Source organism: Agelaius phoeniceus, chromosome 13, assembly GCF_051311805.1.
Source record: "Agelaius phoeniceus isolate bAgePho1 chromosome 13, bAgePho1.hap1, whole genome shotgun sequence".
Lineage (NCBI taxonomy): Eukaryota > Metazoa > Chordata > Aves > Passeriformes > Icteridae > Agelaius > Agelaius phoeniceus.
Window position 1 is genome coordinate 7014726 of NC_135277.1, and position 16915 is coordinate 7031640.

At 42.7% G+C, this 16915-nt stretch overlaps 1 protein-coding gene across 1 annotated transcript in view; it reads left to right on the plus strand.

Moving 5' to 3' along the window:
• Positions 1-16915, plus strand: part of AGBL1 (AGBL carboxypeptidase 1) — a 246847-nt gene that overhangs the window by 143566 nt on the left and 86366 nt on the right. The window lies entirely within an intron of this gene.

Sequence of the window (16915 nt, forward strand, 5' to 3'; positions counted from 1 at the left end):
ATGAGAGATTGTGCTTGGAAGAAGGTGTGCACAAGGTTGTGTGTACGTGTGTGAGTGCACGTTTACCTCTGCTTATAGGCAGAACATGAAACACAGGTAATTGGTATCAGCATTGCCTGAGCCTAACAAAAAGATTGAGCCTGACCTTGGAGGTCTTCCCCAGCCTAAATGATTTTATGATTCTACTGCATGAGTGCAGGTACTTTGTGTGGATATATGGAATGCACATAGATGTTCCCTGTGGGTCTATACCAGGAAAGGTGCTAAAATAAACTAAAATGATGATGAACTCTGTGTCATTCTGCTGCCAGGTGACACTGAGTGCAGGTAGGGTAGGAAGATCCCTGTTAAATCTTGCCTGCTATAGCACATATGGGAGTCTGTAGTAGCCTGTGAAAGGGACAGGAAGCTCAATTCTAAAGGAAGACTGAAAAGAAGATGTACACAGCAGTGACTGAGTTCAGATTTCATTAGCTTCTGATATCTGTTCACAGGAAAAAAAAAATCACATTTCCTTGGTGACCTTTTAATAAATGCAAAGCTGGGGGGAATTCTGTCTCTCAGTTCCCTTCCATTTGTAACTAATTGGAGTGGAGGTGTGCAGAGCCCAGGACTGCAGCAGAGCTCTGAAGGACACAATGCTCACAACACTGCCATTGGTGCATTTCTTGCTTGCCTGTGGGAGCCCACAGGACAGCAAAGGAGATGAATGCCCTGTGAGGCTCTAGCCCATCCCTTCCTCCAGCCAGGATGGGAGCAGAAGGGTGGTGCAGCTCCTCACACTGAGCACTCCTGTTCAATGACAAATTTATTGATGTCAGGGGTGGTGGAAAACAAACCAGCACAGACAATGCCTGTCACAGCTGCTGCTTTGAGCTGTTACCTGCTGCTTGTAGGGCCAGGGAGAACAGCTCATCCCTTGTAATGTTTCCTCCTTGCTGTTCATATGCTGTTTATTAAAATGTGGAAAGGAGCTTTCATATCTTCTTAACTCTCCTTACCTTTCTTTAGGGTCTTCTGCAGCTTTTCAGGCATGTCTTTCTCAGCACAAACATTCTGGATTTAAAATTAGGTGGATGGATGTAGTGGCAGGGGAGTACAGGGCAAAGCAAGACCATTCCAGCTGGAGATGGAGATGTAGAGTCAGAGCCTGTTGAAGAGCCCTCAGCCTGCTGATAGAGAGATGCTCAGCATCCCACAGATGTGTAAATGGTGACTGGTTCATGCTCTTGATCCTAATTACAAGGCTAGACCTTGCTAGCAGGGAATTGAGATAACAGTTTAGTGAGTGTGCTGTTGACTCAGTGCTGTCACTGGTGGAGCATGAATGGCTCCATTGCTAGAAAGGATAAATCTTATCAGGATTTCTCACATATTTTTTTTGGAAAAAATCTTTTGTTGCATTCTCTGGGAAAGAAAAAGCTTGGGTAGATTTATGAATTCACGTGAAAAAGTTCTTAAAAGAGGCACAGCCTGAAGAGGAATCAAATTATTGTGGTAGAGATTTGGCTTATTATCTTCTCATATAGCCCAAGAATGAGAAGCATGTGGCTCTTCTTGGTGTGTTTGGAATACATAAGTACAGTCCAGATGGCATTTAAGGTCAGGCTGGCTTTGCTGGAGATCCTGACTGGTTGAAATAAGGGAATGTAAAATTCTGAAGAGAAGTTTATTTCATGAAGACTGAATAACAGATATTTCAAGCCCCAAGGTGCTTCATTAAATATCCTCTCTTTCCAGTCAGTTCCACTGATTTCATTTGAGAGTGTACAGCTATGATAAACTGAATTAAATGTGAGCTCTCATAACTCCTCACCCAGAATCTAAACCTTAAAGAGATTCCAAAAAGGCAGAACCAGTAATTGAAGGCCTTCTCCTTTAAGACAGCCAGAATGCTCCCAAGACAACCAGAAATGTTTTACTCATATTTCTGTGTCAATACTACTGAGGCTTGGCATAATCCCAAAATACATCTCATTCAGGTATATGTTCTTGAATTTAAAAGGAAAAGAGAAAAAAATAAAAAGAAAAAATAAAACCTTAAGAAGTTTTTCCTCTGTTGCCCATAGCATGTTTTTTTGTACAGCAGCACAAAATTATTTGCTGTGTATACAGAACTCAGTCTCTCTATATAGGGATTGTAGAGAATTTGCTTTCCACTTGAAGGAAAAATCAGTAGTAGTACATGGAGAGAATAATTCCATGTGTAACCCATGTAATGAGCTGATGATTTTTGTGTGAGTGAGTGATTAGTCCCTGTGAATGGCTGTGCCCACAGCAAACCTGATACAAGAACACTCAGGGACTGAATGAAGACTTTGTCGTCACTGATTGCACGTTATCCTAAGTGGGTTTGGATGCACAGCAAGGTTGGTGGCACCAGACACAGCACAAGTTTATGATTATGCATGATATAAGCTGCATCATCCATTGCTTGCTGACAAATGTACTGTCTCTACACCCAGACAAATTAAAAAAGAACAGGTTATATTTTTCCTAAATCATTTGCCAATCATTTTTGATTTTCATTAGGAGTCTGGAAGAGTCTGGGTAATTGTATTGCTCAGCATGGCTTTGTGGGAAAGGGCTTAATTTTTATGTTTCCTTTTAGTGAATTTTATTGCATTGTTTCTTAGCTCATTGATGAATAAATCCTAGTTACACTGAAGCAAATGCCTGGGAAATAGAAAAACAAGCCTGTGTTACTCCTTTGTATGTATGGGGGGTGACAGGTATTGCTGAGTGTAATTAATTCACTTGTAAAGGACTGAGATCTGCATTATCATGTTTTCCCATTTTAACACTAATTAACAGAAATTATTAGCACAGTGTTAATACATGAGTGAAGACTTTCTGCACAATTTACAAGAGAAATAGATATGAATCTCTGTGTGCTTCTATTTAGCTCCTGCCTGTATTTTCCTGACTCACAAGAGGTGAGTGTTTGTACTGGTGGAGTGTTTGTGTGCAGGAAATCTTTTTGAGTGCAAACTCATCTTTGCTGAAGACTGTGACTGAATGTGGGCACACACATGAGTGAACTAGTTCAAAACACTTTCTGTCACACCTCCAAGTATGCGAATGTGCAGTGCTGTGTCTGTACAGGGTGAACAAGTTATTTTAACTGTGTAGTTATGAATGGGTGTGTTTGCTATAGTACCTGTGTCTCAGAGATGTGTCCTTGAGCACTGGTGATTGTCAGCCTGAGACAGAGCTTTGCATATGTGCCCTTTTCTCTCATTCATCCTCACAGATGTGTCCTCTATTAGTAGCAGTTAATAAAGCTTTTTGGCGTTCTTTTGTTTTGGGGGTTGCTGTTGGGGTTTTTTCCCAGTGAAACAGTGCATGAAGAGCTTGGCAGAAAGTGGTATTTTCTGGAAAACCACGTCTAGCGCTTTTTCCCCCACTGTCAGCCAATTACTTCCTTTAGTGTCTGAACATAAGACTTGCCAATAAAAGTCCCAAAATAGCTTCTCTCACTATTACTAATGTTTGCCAACAATAGCTAGGGAAGAGGAAAGGAAATCTATTTTTGTAGCTGGGTTCTAACATGAGGTAACCCTGAAGGCTTTAATGAAAATTAATTCGACACCTAAAGTTAAAGGCTTACTTGTACTGGAAAATTTTTTTGACCAAATTCAAATATGACATTTGAGAGGTGGCAGGTGTTGGCTCCTTGTGGACAGGAAGGTGCCAGACAAGTGAGTGCAGTGTAATGCAGAGAAGTTTGTGTGTGGTTTGGGATGTTGTAACCTCTAAATGGAGGAGCATGGGACAAAGCTGAGTATGTGCTGGTCTAGGCTCCTTCCACACCAGAGATCTTCTTGTCTGAGCTTTCTCCAGCATCAGGACTGAATGTGAAGGACTGTAGAGCTGAAGTGGAAGGGACAGGCAGGTTCAGCTCAGTTAGGGATGGCCTGACATGTTGAAGGAACAATTTTTCTCATTCAAGCTAAAGCTTCTGCACTATTGCTCATCTAGAGTGGAAAGAATTTGGAGGCTGTACTGAGAAGAGTGAAGTGCAGTGCAAGCAATGGGAGAAATCAAGTTAATTCCAGATGTCTCTCCTTGCCAGCCAAGCCTGCAGAGAGCAGGCCTGTGAAGGATGTGCAGATCTCACCCAGAGCCCAGGTCACTGAGCAGGGCCATGGTGATGAAGCAGAACCAGGCCAAGCCAGGAGCACAAACAAGTGAAACAGGATCAGGTCCAGTGGTGGTGACTGGGGTCAGTCTAGGAAACACTGCTGGATCTGCAGTGACAAGGAGGGTCCCAAGTGAAGCCAGGAACTCAGTCTGTGGACAGGAGTCTGGACTGATGCAGCCTGTGGGCAAGATCAATGGGCTGAGGTGTCTGCTGCTTTTGCTTGGCAGGCAAAACAAATCCAGGCTCTCGGTCATTATAATAACATCTATTCTGGTAGCAGCAGGCACCTTCCAGTGCTGCATCCATCCTTGAGCATCACCACTCTCTCCTCAACTCATGTGGCTTTTTGGTCCCCTGACTGCCTCTGAAAAACTGTGATTGTTTATTGTCTTCTCAAGCTGTGACAGATTCCACCTCTGTCCATCCCTGCTGTGTGGGACAGCACCAGCTCTTTATCCTACCTGGGGTCCTGCCATCCAGCTGCACTTGTGGGCTCTGGGGATGCTTTGTCAGAGTGGCAGGAGCTCAGGGGATGGGCAGCTCCTCTGCCTGAGGGAAGGACTTGGTCCCAGTGGAAGGGGGAGAAGCAGGATGTGACTGAAGACCTGCCTGCTGTCCTGGCCTCAGTAGTATCTGTCATTTTGTCCAAGTTTCATGTATTGCTGGCTTTTTATTACAGAATATAAATGATACAAATTCTTTTTAAACCAGGCTCTTTACTGTGGTTTTGCGGCAGGGGCTTTTTTTGAAACCCAATCTTTATTTCTTGTTAGTCTCTGATTTATTTTTTTTAATAAAGTATGGCAGAATTCCAGATTAACACCTTCAAAGAGCTTTGTTCCTATCCATGAGGGGTGAAGTGTGAGAGGTAAAGAGAACTGTGGGCTCTCTCCCTAGCTCTGCCAATGCCCTTGATGAGGTGCCTTTGCCTGGGTTACTCCTCCTCTGATTCAGCATCCCTGCTTGAAGCACACAGTGCTGCTCTCCTACGTCCCAGAGGGTATCCTGAGATTAATTGAGGGATGTATCTAAATGGCTTCAGCATGCAGGCTGGAAGCCACCAGGGACAAAGCTCTTACTAGGGCAGGAATAAAGGTCAGGCCCTTGCTGACATCGTTGTCTCAATTAATTAATGCACTAATCTCTATAACTCCTCTTCAGCAAATATAATTTGGCCTCAACCCTTATTTTGTTCATTTTTCTGTGACTTAGCTTTGAGAGAACTAATGAAGAGACCCTGATGGAAAAATCCTGCTTTTCACCATATACCTTCCCCTTGACCAGCCCTATAACTTGTTCCCTCCTTGTTGCCTTTTGCTCCTGTTTGTCTGAGGGCTTTGCAGGAAAGTCCCCTGGCCATTTAAATGGCTCTTCAGTGCATAGCAAGAGACACTTAGCCCTCAGTGTAGGTTTTGAGGAGTGATAGCTGATTGCTTTAATTACTAGGAAAACAGTGTGTGGAATTGATTGAAGGGGGACAGTTAATATTTGATTCTATTTTCCTGTGGATATTTCCTATGGGAAAGTGCAAGACAAATTCTGGAAAACATCAGAAGGAAGTGTTTTTCCCCCAGCTGAAGGGCTGAGTTGCCATCCGTGAGTGCAGGAAGGAGGTGTCAGCACTTTGGATTCTGTGACCACATAGCCCTGAGGCTCAGCATTTTGGGACAGCTGTTTTTGAGCACAGAATCTGTCCAGGATCTCTTAGGGATCACTACCAGCATCAGAAGGTGCTCAGCAGGGCTTGGAGAGGAGCAGAAGGCAGAGTGACTGGATGTGTGTGGTGAAGCGCAGTGAGCTGAGCCATCCCTGGATGGGCAGGAAGGAATATTCCCTCCAGTGCTACCCACTGGGAAATCAAAGAAATGAAGAAAATCTCTCCTTGTCCTCTGCTCAGCTCTTACTTCTGGTCTGTTGTACTTTCCACTCCTTGGTGATTACATCCATGTCTCAGTCAGGTATTGTTTTCTGCTTGAGTTGAGAACATTCCCTAAAGCTGTTCTGAGTGCACAACAGTCTTGTTCTCTTTCTTAGGCCAGTTTTAGACTGAAATTTGGCAGATTACACAAGTGTGGAATGTTTACTGTCCTGTCTTACATCATCATTTATCCTGTATCATTTATTTTTCCTTTAACAGATTCTTAGCACTGTCAGTCTAATATGCATCAGAGGCTGAAATGTATTACCATAATGCAGTGCATTGTGGGTAATCCCATGCAAATTATTCTGTGGAAAGTCGTGCTAAATTATGTTCTTGAGGAAAAAAAAAAGGCAGAAAAACAAAGGCTTTTTTTTTTTTTTCCCTTTCCCCTTTTTCTTAACTGTTTGTTCTGTGGATTTCTGAGCAGCTGCCAGAGGCACAGGTTTAAGTGAGTTGTTTGACATTCAGCACCATATGCAGTGATGCTCCTCCCCACAGGACACTGCTGAAAGGATGGAGTTGAAAACTGCTCTGGGTTTTCTATATGTCTCTGTGATGTTTAGTTTTAAAACATTAATAGCTTGTCAAAGGAAAAACCTGAGAGAATGTTGGAATAGCACAGTACAGAGGAATGTCTTGATGCTTTTTTTGTCTCCATTATCTCTGTCTCCTCATCTGTAGAAATACCAGGTTTTGTGAACTTAAAGGACTTCAGATGCCTTTTGGAAGAGGCAGTTCTGATTATATGTAGTGTTGTTTTTATATCTTTGTCTTTGTTCTCTCTTACCAAGGTCATTTTCTTGGGAAAATTTCCTTAGCTCCTCTGAAAGTCCATACACTTTCCAAACTGAAGCAGTAATCCTCCTTTTGGACAGAACACTTGATTGTAATAGAAATGATTGCAATGTCACAAACAGAGGATTATCATTATTATTTTCAGTAGAAATCATGAAAGGACTCCTAAGAAAAAGGCAGTGTGTTCTTATGCAAATTTTCTCAGGTAGTACATCTGCGAGATGAAAAATCCTGAGAGCCTGTAATCTGGAGTCAGCCTCTCCTCTGCTGATAAATGTTTGTCTGCTTTGCTGGTCAGTAGATTTTCAAAGACTCAGAAACTTGTAGTTAGTTTTTACAAGTCCTGTGTGCTTCTCATTTGATGCTGTCTCTGGGTGAAACGTTTGTCAGCTGCCCTCCATTTGCTTATTTCTGGTGTCCATCTGTGAAAAAGTCAATGTGGACATGTTCATGGCAGAGCAAGTGTGCTGTTTTGGGGGTCACATCAGTTACCCCACTTGAGAGAGCTGCCTCTCCTCACCATAGCTCTGTGTCCCTGAACTTGTCTCCCTTTCTTTGGTCTGTTCCTCACAGTCTTCAAAGACTTTCTTTGTCTCTATCTCTCCTAAAACACAGAGTATGCAGCTATTAAAGTGACCCTGTGCTGGTAGGATTATAGAAGGGAAAATACTGGTTTGCAAAACTTTGCATCCAGCTGCCAGTTCTGACCCATGTTCTCCTTGGTAAATGTGTCCAAATGTCTAAAATCATCTGCATGCTCCAGGTCAGCTCCTCATGGACAAGCACCAAAAGTTCCTATCCTTCCTGTAATAAATTAGAAGCTTTTCTGGTCCTGATTTTTTGCTTTCCATTTAGTAATATTTTTTTCCAATGAAATTTAAGATATAAATATCCAGCATATGTATCTTAATGGCTCTCAGTTTAGTTTGTGCAAACCCTTGTTAGTGGTTAATGGGAGCTGGTTCACCTGGAAGGACCTTCCTGATCTCTGATTTCTGACTGTGGATATCACATCCCTGGGACTCATTGCAGGATGTCCTTCCTAACCCAGCCTCTGAATGAAATGATTAGTAGCTTGCCCTTGGGCTGTCTGGTGAAATCTCCCTCTGACCCAGCTTTCTCATGTATTCTGTAACTTTCTGTGGTGTTATTGTATTACATGTTCATTTTGTGAACCTATATTAAATCAGAGCAGACATCACAGAGGGTCCTGCAGTATTTTTGCCTGAATTACCCTCAGTGTTATCAGCCATTCTCCAGGTGACTCGTATAGAGTATTCAAAAGAAAGAAAGAAAAAAAAAAAAGGGTCATATTTTCCCTGTTATTGTCCATTTCTCTGTTAAATGTGACAAGCAGCAAGAAGGGTCCTGTGTCAGAATGATTACACTGACACCTGTAAGGGAACAGCCAGCGAGCTCCTTGCTTGTACTTCCATCCTCCCTCTTCAAAGGGAGCAGGCACCAGGCTGAGGGAAGCCCTCTCCTCTGCAGTGTCTCTTTCCTCTGATCTGAGCTGGGCAGAGAGGCTTTTTGTGCTTTCCCATGTGCCTTTGGCTTGGAAAATCAATGCCTCCTTTGTTGTTTTAGAAGTGCTAATACAATAAATTGTAGAATCATAGTTGCTTCCTGTCACTGATGCTGAGGTTGTAGGGAGGGATAGGTGGGAAGGCTGGCTTTGATGGTGTTTGCTGAAGTTGACCAAAGAGAATTTGTGATATGGAAAAAAGAAATTAGCCTGGGGGAGCCATTTATAATTTAGGAAAAAAGTCTCAGGTAGCTTTTGACATGTATCAGAATAAGGGGATGGGTATAGAAGGCATGAAAGGTTACAGTAATGAAAACTGAAATGGGAGAGGAAGGTGCAGGGCTGTGGATTGGTCTGTGTCCTTACCTCTCACCTGTGCAGGCCTATTTAAAGTAAGTTTTAAGGAGACCAACACACAGAGGGCCTCAGGATAATCTCTTCTGGATATGTGCATGTCATTATCCCACCATGGAAGCTGCTGAGTGCCATCAGATGTGCCCAGAAAAGCCACCCCCAGCTGGAAGCTCTGCTCTGAGCCCATTGGCAGAAGGATTTGAGGGATTTTGTGGAGAGCAGACCTAGACTAGGAGGAAAGAAGGAAGCTTCTATGCTTCATGGTGTGATTTGGAAAACAATAAGGATCTGGAACAATAAGAGTTTGTGTAGGCTGAGATTTGGATGCATTCTGGAGCCACAGTTCCCTGGCAGAGTTTGCAGGCAGCCAGGATGGGAACAGAGCAGGATGCTGTGGGACCATGCTGGCTGCTTTGTACACAAATCAGTGCTTGCACATTGTCTGCTCTGTTATTTGATATTTGATTAAGGTTGTAACTCACAGAATTAGGTGAAGCCCAATTTTTTCCCCTGTAGGAGTTGTAAGGAAATTAAGAAATTGAACTACTAAAAAGAAATCTTTAAAACTGGCCAGCAGACTTAGCAGATGACTGTGTAAATCAGGTTCAACAAGGTAAATAATCATAATTATGTTTCCTTATGTTTAAAATTCCTTATCTGATGTCATGGGAGAACCACCAATATGTGGTTCACAGGACCTGGGCTAACACTGGGATAACAAAACCCAATGATTGAGAGTATTAATAGAATTAATAGGGCCTTGATAATATGATTTTTTGTTTTTTTAAAGAAGTACAGGAGCTAGAGGACAAATGAGAAATTAGTATATAAAGTTTTATTCATGGCTTTTAAGGGTGAAGGCTAATTTTCATGCAGAATGGTATCAGTGGGCATCCCAGATGAGTCACAGCTGATGAAAGGAGAGGCTCCCACAAAAAGAAAAAAAAATCAAGAAATTTTGGGAGTTATGGAGTGAGAAATAAAAGAGTCTGTGTGTAGTCAAAACCTAGTTAAAAGGCTGGGAAAAGTGGGTAGGATAGGACAACTCTGGGATGGAAAAAAATGTAAGGTGGATCCATTTACCACTCTGTGAATTGGTGCTGGTCAGTATTTCTAATTTGAATGACTGGAAGGCAAGGAGATAATAAGATAATAAGATCTGCTGCTAGCAGCTGATGCAAATTATACCGTGGGAAGAAGGGCTGAAAGATTGTGGGTACTAGAATGGAAGATGAAACATAGGCAGTGGCAGGGTGCAGCATGCTTGAAGGAATAGTTTAAAGCATTCAGACACATGGCTGGGCTCTGAATTAGCTCTCACCATTCAGGAAAACATAAGTAGCTATTACAAAGACAGCTTGATAAAGATGTCTGTGCCATGTGAAGCAGCAGCAATAAAGGAAAAAAAAGTGAGTAAGATGCCTGTGTGTGTGAAGAAACAGGGAGCCTTGGAAGATGTTCTAATATCCCTGTAGACCAGCGTGGAAACACCTCCTGTGGAGTACTGTGTGTGTTATGGGTCATCCCTTTGTAAGAGACAAAGCAGTGATACACATGGGCTGGAGGGAACAGATGAAAGTGTTTGGTGGCCTGGAAGGCAGCTTCAGTGCAGGGAAAGCATCAGGGATCCTGGAGCTGCTGCATTACAGAGGGAAGGAGTAAAGCTCAGCTGCAGGAGCAGCCAGCGTGGGCTGGGGGGGCTCTGCTGTGCTGGGGGTGCTTGGAGGCAGCACCCACCTCACAGGGCTCTCCTCTGCCTGACATTGCTGCCAGGCCAAGACACGGTTTCAGTGGCTTGGTAGGTCTCCATGATGATCTAGTGTGGCAGCAGAGGGATGGAGATAATGTGGGTGTCACGCTGGAGCAGCTGGGCTGTTGTCTGAGCCGTGCTGTGATGGATTTCACTGAATCTGTCCTAGTGCCCCTGTCCCTGTGTTGGTGCAAAAGTGAAAGGTGCCATGGTCCTGGTGTCTCATTTTGGATGGGGAATTAAAGCACACTAACCTTGCTGCGTCATTTTGGTCAATAAATATTTTCATCTGGGAAAGAATAGAATGCACTATAGAGAACCATGCTGATAAACAACAAAATGTTGTGTATTATAATAAAAATGTGCATCACCATTCCATGAAATTAAGATGCAACAATTGACTCTTTGTATTACACATAATTAACCTGGGGATCCCCACTGTGAATGGCATTATGAAGACAAATACCTTACTGAGATTTTTTAAAGTGGGTTTGACACTTTGAGTAGCATCTACATTTACATTAGCCAGGATAAGTATCATAAATCATTTTTTCCAAGGCATGTGATGATCACCAGCCAGGATTAGAAAATTATTTTACACCCATGGTGAAAAATGGCTAAACTGGGTAAATTCATAGCTGATGAAAAGGCTTGGGTGGGCCAAGAGTCTGCTTACTTTTCTGTACATCAGAATTATTTATAGAGGTAAACTTTTAAGTGGAATAAGAGGGGAAGAAAAGTCATCCAGGGATTAGGCTGCCAATTTAGGACTTGAAAAATTTCAGCTTCCTGCTTTCCCAAACTGCTTTTAACAGCTAATTCATTTGACACAGATTCTGAGACATAGCCCCACCTCACACTTAATCTCCAGATACCTCAGGCTATAACCTGTCTGTGACTTGTTCCATGCTCCATGGAGTTCAGATAGCAGGGAAAGGAACATATGTGAGAAGAGGTCATGGTGAGACTACTGATGAATTTTCAAGGCACCATCAGATACCAGTTAGCCAGTTGGAAATACTGGGAGCATGGGGAAGAAATGTGCTTTCTGGAACAAAGCACTTGATAGCCTCCAGTAACTGGTAATTGCTTTATTTCCTTACATTGCCTCAGAATTCCTGTGTGACTTGAACAGTCCCTAGTTCTGTTTCTTGGCAGCTTAAGTGTCCTGGAGCAGAATTTATGTTTTTATTTTGGAAATTGGCATGTTGGGGTTTGGCTTTTTTTTTTGTGTTTGGTTTTTGTTTTTTTTTGGTTTTTTTTAATTATTCATATTTAAAATAATGGCATCCCCTATGGCATTGGTTAGGTCTGCAGTCAAAATATTGTTCTCTGGACTGTCACATCTTCATTGGATGGTACAGGGAGATTTCTCCTCCCAAAACTGTCTGCAGCCCTCAGATAGGAACTTGAGGCACTCCTGATCCTGCTACTGTGAAACAGTGCAGATTCCACTAAAATGTGCAGCTCTGACCTGGCCTTCACTCAGCCTCTTCAACTCTGTTTGAAAAGACATTGTGGGACAAGGAGAGAGATTGTTCAGTGTCTGCAGAGAGGGATAAGCTTAGTCCAGGTTCATCCAGGGCCTAAAATAGGTCCCCAGCATGTCACAAGGAAATGAGTGAGCCAGAAAACCGATGTACTACTCAATTTTATTGGAAAGCAAGAACTCTGCAAAGAATAGCATCTTTCTAAATGGTTTGTCTGCATAGGTGGAAAATATCCTCATTTATCATTCTCTTTTTTGTTCCTGACATGACCACCCATCACAATTATCGCACGCATAAAAAAGAAACAAAAACCAAAAAATCAAACCAAAACAAACCAGAAAAACAAACAACCAGGCAAAATAGCACCCAAACAAACAAACAAAACCCCAAACCAAAGAAGTTATTTTGCTATTCTCCATCCAACTACTACCTCAGTGTATGTATGCAGTCTTTGAGGAGATGGGAAGTTAAATCCACCCCTGTCTCCCTCCTGTTAGTTTGCAAATTGTTGGCATAAAACATTAGTAGCAGTGTTGCAGCAGAGTGGCCAAGATAAAAGAGAGCTCAGGTGCAACACTAATAAAATTTGGCTCCTCCAACACATGATGAACTTGCCATATACTGAGTCATTCATGGGAGATGATTAAGGAAGAGACAAAGGATGCTGAGGAAGGAACAGAGAAGGAGAAGAAATCTGGAAGAGAGAAAAGAATGGAGGGAAACATCTGTGGAAATACTGCAAGGGAAAAGTGGAAATGTGAGGAAATGGAAATGTCAGACAAATATCTGGTCAGTGGAAAGAAGGAAAATACCTCTCCCCACAATACAGCTGAGGAATTCATAACCTAAATAACTGTTTTTTCTAGAGAAATTGGCAACAAGTTCTGTTTGTTAAATCCCCAGTTGTTCTATGAGCGGCTTGTCCAGGACTCTTTCTCCAGCAGATTGGAAGGGGAAGGTATTTCATCTTCCCTTTCAGTCTGGTCCTTGAACAGTGTTGCCTGTGACATACATGGCTTTTAATAGTAAAAGAGCCCATTTGAATGATTAAAACAATAATTCCTTCTGTGCTGTTGAAGTTTGCTCAGCTGAAACACCAGCTGAGATCAGCAGAAGTTTTGTGAGGAGGTTCAAAGCAAGTCAGGACTTTTCTCCTCACCGTGTGGGCAGAGCACCAGATGTAATGAGGACAGATGTGCAGAGCAAGGCAACTTCCCTAAGGGTGCCAAGGTGGTCAAGGTTGCCATTAGCTTTCTTCTTGTTATCATTCCTCTGTATCAGCATCCATTGACCTCAACAACTCTTTCTTCTTTCTCATCCTTTTATCTCCCCCACCCTTTTATCTCCTGTCTCTTAACTCCAGTCCCTCTCATCTTTCTAGAAATTCCTGATAGCCTGTTTTATTTTTCCCCTTGCATCTTCAGCCTTTTCCACTTGCTTAATCCTCTTGATATGTTTTGGCCCAAATTCCCATCCCCTCCACTTCATCTGTTTTGCATACCATTCCTGCTGCTGAGGGATCTCTGGGGCATAGGAAAACCTGGGTTATTCCCTGCTGTCCTAGCTGTCCAAATAGCCAGGTCCCCAGCAGGTGTCTGTGTATTTTCATTCACAGGGGTTGAAAGTACAGCAACCTTCAGGGCTGGCTCAAGCTAAAATTAAGGCTGCAGACACCAGGCACCAAATGTTTCATTCAGCTCCCTAAGTTTGTCCTCTAGAGCTTCCAAATGGTTTTGATTAGTATTCCGAGGGAGAGCTCACTGATGGAATTAGTGAGAAACCAGACTGTCAATTTATTTATACCCGGCCTGAGGGCATAGCCATTGTGCATGTGTAAAGCTGTTGAGATGCAGGGAATATTCTGTAAGTGTGTGTGTCTATGTGTTGACTGGAAGTGGGTTTGCAGGGAAAAGCTGTTGCCCCAAGGACTGAGCAGTGACCTAAAGCAGGAGAGGCCACTGATGTGCCTGTGCTGAACATCAAAGATCCCTTTTAGGAAAAAATTGATCCCTCTGAAATTTTCTCTCTACTTGTATTTATTAGTATCTCCCAGCTCTAATTTTACTGTAATTCTCATTACCCTGTGGAGAAATCTCTAATTTAACTCCTGGAGTCTTTCCACCTCCTTCAACAATATCTGTGATACAAAACTATCAATGTCTTTGTCTCCTGGAGTATTTAAAGCACATGAGTAATGAATAATAAAATTTTTCCATTACATTGTCATTTAGTCTGGGAAGAATTTTGAGGGCAAGATGAGAGATATTTAGTTGTGGGTATTCATTTGATGCATCAGTGCTGAGCTTGAATGAACTGGTTTTCCAATACAATTTGATCCATTTTGTTTAGGAAAATTTGTATTGACAGTGTTGAGGCCAAATGATAAGTCTTTTATTTTTGTTCCCCTGTTTTGTATTACAGTGGAAAATAAATATAACTCAAAGTTGAGCTGTTATTAGGCATCACCTCCTCCCATTCTGTCTGTTGCAGTATAAAAATGTGAAAAGGGTTTAAGAAAAGTTTTTCAGCTCCATTACTCTCTATAATAGCCAGGAAACAATTAACCTGTTATCCCTTAACATGATGTCTGCAGAAGATTATTGCATGACAGAGCCCAAGGGACCAATTTGCATTGTGCAGAGGAATCTGGTGCATCAAGCTGAAGCTGGTCCAGCCTGGTGCTTTGATGTAATGGACAGCAAAACCTGTGTGGAGCTTTGAGCTGATCATTAAAGCAGGGTAGTTTAGTTAGCATGTTTCTGAGGCTGGACTAATTAGGACTGATGAGCTTATCTGCAGCTTTCTGGTGCAGGGCTGCTGCTTCCTCCTTCAGAATCCACCTGGGTCCTTTTGGCACGGGAGGCTTTGCACCACTCTTTGCTGGTCACACAGATGTGACCAGAGGAGGGGACAAAGCCTTGTGCCAGAGAAGAAGATGGGGTCACTGAGAATCCAGGCTGGCAGGACACTGCAGGGGAGGTGCTGGCAGGTAGAGCAGCTTCCTCCTGTACAGCTGTGACAAACAGACCGTGTGTTGTCACTTGGTAACACCCAGACAGCTTCCCTGCCGTGGAGCTGTGCTTCCTACCAGCTCCTCAGCCAAACCAGACTGCATCATTTCTACCTTTCCACCTTCTTTCTTTTAGGATATTTTCATAAGTCTGTGTTGGAAGCACAATCTCAAAATTTTTGCAGCTGGCTGTGCCACTTGGCTACAAGGGAAATGCCTGGAGGTCAGGCTTCCCTTTCAGTAATGCAGGTGGGACTGATTATTAACCACTACACCAGGTCCTGGCATTGCTGGCAGATGCCATCAATAACATTAGCTCAACATGTCAGCTCTGTCCCCAGCTTCAGTTTAATGGCAGTGCTGCTCTGCACCTCCAGCTCCTTCCTCCCTCTGCTGAGGGAGGGAGAAAGGAGAGAGAAAATTGCCTGAGTTAAAATAAATAGATGTCCATATTTGAAGTGAATAAAGTATGCTAACAGGCAATCCTCTGGCTGAGTCTCTAGCTGTTACTCCTGAGCTGTCTAACATCAAAGCAGTATGGGTGCATCATCCAGCAGCTGACTTCAGTGCATGAACAGTTACTGTCTTAGGCTTCTGAGGTGTGTTATAGTGTTAATATCATTATTATTATTGTTTTTCTCATCGTTTCTTAAGGCCTTTCCATATCCTGAGTAAAGCTCTAGGGAGTCATAAAGCCACAGGCTGAGTTTCAGCTCAGGCACTGTTTGCATCTCCTTGATAGCTGTTTAGTATGTTGCCTTAATCTTGGAAGCAAGACCCTGAGATGCACCCCAGGGAAAGCCTCAAGATGTTCTTTGTATTTTTTGCCCCTGAGAAAATAACTCTCTTGCTGTGGAAATGACATCTTTTTTTCTCTGAAATGTCACCACTTCTGCCTGCTGGTTGTAACTCTGCCACACTACAATATCTTCAGTCTTTTAAAGTAAAATAATAAAACATTTAGGAATCTGTTTAGAGCTGCTGAGCATTCTTATTGTTTTGTGTTAATGACCCTCAGTTCCCATAAACTTCTCCCTACATTTTTGTTTTTCTTATAAATTATTACTAAACTTTTTTATACCCCTATCTTGCTTGGCAAAACTTGCAGTAGAGGTGAATAAGAGGAGAGTAGAAATTATGTTAGACACTTAACCACAGTGATTAACATGCTTCAGAGAATGTTCAGAGGGAAAAAGTCAGTTTTCTTGGGACCCCAGACCCTGCCTAGCACTGAGGCCGTTCCCCCAGATTGAGTGTGCTCTTCTGAGCAGGTCCTTCCCTGTCCAACATGTTTGAGTTCTGGATTATGTTCATCATAACTATAAATTCATGCTTTGCTCATAGGGCCTCAGAAAATAAACTGAATTATAATATCTTGTCCATAGGGAAATGTGATCAGAGAGGGTGGTTTTTATGCCAGATGATATTTACATGTGCTGGACCTGCTAGAGAGGAAGTTATGGTGGTGCTGTGCAAATGGTTTCTGTCCTCTAACAAAAATGTGCTGAAAAACTCCTCAGGAGAGCTGCAGACATTTATAAGTGAAATCTCTTCTTTCTTCCATCCACCTGTGTGTTTTTGCCTCAGAAATAATCTTCCAGCCATACAGAGGTGCTCAGACCCCAGGATCCCAAAGCATTTTACAAAAAGAACTTTATATAGGAAAAGAGCAGAGCTCTGTCCCCTGTCACGGATTACTGAACACATTATGCTTTATAATATAAATTATAATATGTTCAGTACCCATGAGGTGCTCACTAACAAATATCTCGTGGAGAGTGATGTGCAGCTCACACCGTACTTAGGGCCAGGGCTTATTCTGGACTCCTGAGAGTTGCTAAGGAAACAGCCTGGGCATGGGGCTGGAAGTCTCTCAGAAGCTTGGCTGCAGAGATGTTTTTTGCTGCAACACCACACAGGGCTGTT